The following is a 4,535-nucleotide window of genomic DNA, read 5'->3' on the forward strand; positions in this document are numbered from 1 at the left end:
ATTCATCCACATGTTGCAGCAATCCGCACAGTTCAACGGATTGGCCAATGAGGATCCAAACAGTCATATAGAGAGTTTTCTCGAGGTGTGTGATATGCTGAAGATAAACAGAGTGACGGATGATTCCATCAAGTTGAGAGCCTTCCTATTTTTACTAAAGGGGAAAGCGAAGCAGTGGCTACACTCATTACCTAGAGCATCAATCACCACATGGGAGGAGATGGTAGAAGCTTTTCTTGCCCGTTATTTCCCTCCCGGAAAATCTGCAAAGCTTAGGAATGAGATCTCATCCTTTATTCAGTTGGAATTGGAGTCTCTATTCGAGACATGGGAAAGGTTCAAGGAGCTCCTGAGAAAGTACCCACAATACGGATTCCCGGAGTGGGTGATTGTTCAGAGTTTTTATAATGGTTTTGAATCCGAGTACAAGGCAACTTTTGGATGCAGCAGGAGGAGGTACCTTAGGTAGCAAGATCCCAGATGAGGCCCGCCAGTTAATTAAAGAAATGGGGTTAAACAGCTACCAATGGAACGCTAGGGAGAAGAAAAAAGTGGCAGGTCTCCATGAAATAGATGCGGTAACTTCATTGGCCGCTCAAGTGGAGAGTTTGAGTAAGAAGTTAGATCTTCTAAATCCAAATAGAGTGGCGCCCGTGTCTAATTGCAACGGGTGTGGTGGAAGACATGCTCCCTCCGATTGCCCAATCTCTATTGGTGATGGTTCTTCGGTGGAGAACGTTGATTTTGTAGGTAAATGCATGAGACCTCAAGGAAACCCATATAGCAATACCTACAATTCGGGTTGGAAGAATCATCCCAATTTCTCATGGAGTAATCAGGGTCCACAAAAGGCCATGGGGCCACCGGGTTTCCAACAACAACAACAAGCCCCTCAGGTGGAAAACAGAGTCTCCGGTTTGGAAACCCGAATGACTGACTTAGAGAAGCACTTGGCTAGATTTGTGCAATCTGCAAATACAAGGTTTGAATCAGTCGAGGATACACTTCGCAACCACACCGCTTCTTTGCATAACCTTGAAAATCAGGTGGGGCAAATTGTGAAGTCTCTCTCTGAAAGGCCACATGGAAGCTTACCGAGCAATACAGAGACCAACCCTAGAGAGCATGTGAAGGCGATCACTTTGAGAAGTGGTCGTGAGGTTGAAGGTAGGCTTCCGAGTGAGAAGCCAAAAGAACATGCACCCGAGGTTATAAAGGTAGAAGAGGGGACGAGCAAAGAGAAAGAGGTGGCACCCCCACCTTTCAAGCCAAGAATCCCTTATCCCTCTAGATTGACGTATGACCAAGGGGATGAATAGTACAAGAAGTTCATGAGTTTGTTCAAGCAACTCCACATCAATATTCCTTTTGTTAAGGCATTGGCCTAGATGCCTAAGTATGCGAAGTTCTTGAAAGACTTGTTGACTAACAAGAGGAAGTTGGAGGAAAGTGCTTCAGTGATTTTAGATGCTCCATGCTTGGCGGTATTGCAAAAAGAACATGCCGAACAAGAAGAAAGACCCGGGAAGCTTCATCATTACGTGTAATATTGGCAATTTAGGTGAGGAAATGGCATTTGCGGACTCTGGGGCTAGTATCAACGTCATGCCATACACTTTCTTTCAAAATCTAGGCTTGGTCGAGCCTAGGCCTACTCGGATGACTTTGCAACTAGCGGACCGAACAGTGCGACATCCGAGAGGCATCATTGAAGACGTGCTTGTCAAGGTGGACAAGTACATTTTTTCGGTCGACTTTGTAGTGCTAGATGTCGATGAGGATGCGAATGTACCCTTGATACTTGGGAGTCCGTTCTTGCGGACTTCCAAGGCATTGATTGACATGGACGGCAGAAAGCTAACTTTGAGAGTTGGAGATGACAAGCTCACATACCGCCTTGCTGAAGCCATGCGGCATTCCCTTGATTTTGATGATACTTTATACTTTCTAGACACTACTGATGAGATTGTTGATGAATACATGCAGGAAATGTTCAATCCAGACCCATACGAGGGTTTGTTCGACCAAGAGGAGGATTATGAAGAAGTAATGATGCTTGGTGCGACGGAAGAAATACCATCTACCCCGGAGATCCTGAATAAGGTGCTCCGGAAAATGAAGAGGGCTAGGAGGCACCACCGGAAACACTCCAAGGTTGTTGGAGACGTCCGTGAACGGAAGGAGTTGGATGAATCATTGCTAAGTGATCCCATGCCCAATAATACACCCTCTACATTCAAGAGATTGTGCACATCATGCTTTAAAGCCATGGGTAAGAGGGCAACCTTCATCTATGAACCCCCGTGAGGTAAGACAAGGTACATCAAGCTTAGTAACGTTAAGCAAGCTCTTCTTAGGAGGCAACCCAAGTGGTTACTGTTTTTCTTAGTTGAATAATGTAGTGTTTTGCATGAATAAATTGTTAAGTGTTGGTGTCTTGATTTTTAGATGCTTGTGCTGAGATTTCCTTGTGAGCTTTGAATATTAATCGTGTGTTTTCATGTGGAATTGGCGAAGTTATGTCGTTTGAGCTTTATTCCATGTTTTTCATTGGTAAAACTTGCACACTAGGCAGGCTTTGAGTGTGTGAACATGTTCAGAAATTTTCTACAGAGCCTGCAGATTTTTCTAAGGCATCCAGTGAAGACACACGGGCATGTGGAATTTCCGTATGCCCGTGGATTTGTATTGCGAGCTCATCCAGAGAAGGCACAGGGGCGTGCGGCTGCCCCTATGAGCGACCATGCGACTGTCACACGCCCGTTGGTAATTTCCTCATGGGTGTGTGAATTCCTGCAGAGTTGAGCAGATTATCCCAAGAGCACACAGGGGCGTGGACTCGCCCCTGTGGGTGACCTTGTGAATTACACACGGGCGTTGGTAATTTCCACACGCCCGTGCAAAATGCTGCAAAGGAGTTCTCTCCATCCCAAGAAAACACAGGGGCGTGTAGCTGCCCCTGCGAGTTGGGCATGTGAATGTCCACGCCCGTGCGGAATTTCCGCACGGGCGTGTAGAACACTTGGTATTTTTCTCGGATGTCCAGGGAAGCCACAGGGGCCTGCGGCTGCCCCTGTGGGTCGGGCGCATGGGCGTGGGTATTTTCCACACGCCCGTGCGAGAGCAGTCAGAGTCGAAGGAGTGTTTTCCTAAGAGCGCACAACGGCGTGCGTGTGCCCTTGTGGCTCCCTTGTAATGAGGCGCACGGGCGTGGGCAATTTCCACGCTCCCGTGTGGATGCACAGAACGCCAAGGGGCGTGAGTTCTTTTCGAAGAAGACTAGTTTCTCTCCCTCTTCACGTCCTCTATTCGTCTGAAAAAAGTCTCACATCATTCTCCGGCTTCATAGGGCCGATTTGGTAGGATTTTTGCAAGTTTTTCCGGCCGGCTCTTCATTTTCTCATCCCATCTCGTCGGTAAGTCCTATTTATCATTTTCTTTGCCAATTCATGGTTTCCATTGATTAATTTAGTGAAAAATGCTTCGTCTCTTCAATTCGAAAGATGATTTGTGTTTTAGAACGAAGAAGAAGTGATTTCACGGTGCGTTGTTGAATTTTTAAGGTGCGGCCATTCGGGTTTCACGCCCCATGGATCCACACGGGCATGTGGAAATTCCACACGGTAGTGTGGATTTCCGCAGTATTGGCTAATCAACCTGTTTGATTAATTGTACAGCTATCTCTCGACTCACCCTCTCAACCCTCTTCAATCTAGCAATGTCTAACCCTCATGGTGTGTCACTCATCCACAAAGGCTACCAAGATGGACTCTCAACCCTAGTGTCATTCTAAGGGAGAAATCATTCAACAAGCTTTAAAGATTGGAACTCAATTAAAGACATCAATTAAGGAAAATATAATAAAAGGTCAATGAAATAATAACATCCTAGGGTTTAAACGTCCAAGTACCCACTAGGGGGTTTAGCTCTCCATTGAGCAAGACACAATCAATAACGAAATCGAAAGTAGAAATACATAATCCATAAGAAAACCCCCTCGGCATTCGTGTCAATGGTCTTGTGGAGTAGCCTCATCCTCTCCAAAGGTCCCCTTGTCAAGCCTAGGGCACATCTCGCCGGATCGATGCCGACAAAAGCTCCCCCAATAACTATCTTCTAAGAGAAACACGGTGTCAAAACCGTAGAACCACTCCAAAAACCTTGCTAAAGCCCCTCTAAACCCTAGCCGCTGAGCTAACAAAAGTTAGAGAAAAGATGGAGAGAGGGATGAAAGATGGATCCCCAAATCAGTACAAGTCGCGACTTTATAAAGGGCTGGAATCGGGCATCCACACGGGCATGTGGAATTTCCACTTGCCCATGTGGATTTTTGCAAATCTGATTTTCTGCAGCATGTGAACAGTAACTGCTATAGTAAATTACTACAGTGCCTGCTATAGAACTCCACCAAAACACTCCCGAATCCACACTTTTCATCGAGGCAACATATTGTCAAAATCACAGACTTAGCAGAAAATATTTGAACATTTACAGGTACTCTAAGCATGTGCATATTATCCAAAAGTAACCAGAGA

General features: G+C 45.9%; 1 non-coding gene across 1 annotated transcript; it reads right to left on the reverse strand.

The window, feature by feature from the left end:
* Positions 1-268: 268 nt before the first annotated feature.
* Positions 269-375, reverse strand: LOC120259657. Its single transcript, XR_005536214.1, has one exon. It is a non-coding gene; the product is annotated as a small nucleolar RNA R71 (small nucleolar RNA).
* Between the last annotated feature and the right edge of the window lie 4,160 nt (positions 376-4,535).

The sequence above is a fragment of the Dioscorea cayenensis genome, chromosome 4, assembly GCF_009730915.1.
Source record: "Dioscorea cayenensis subsp. rotundata cultivar TDr96_F1 chromosome 4, TDr96_F1_v2_PseudoChromosome.rev07_lg8_w22 25.fasta, whole genome shotgun sequence".
Classification (NCBI taxonomy): domain Eukaryota; kingdom Viridiplantae; phylum Streptophyta; class Magnoliopsida; order Dioscoreales; family Dioscoreaceae; genus Dioscorea; species Dioscorea cayenensis.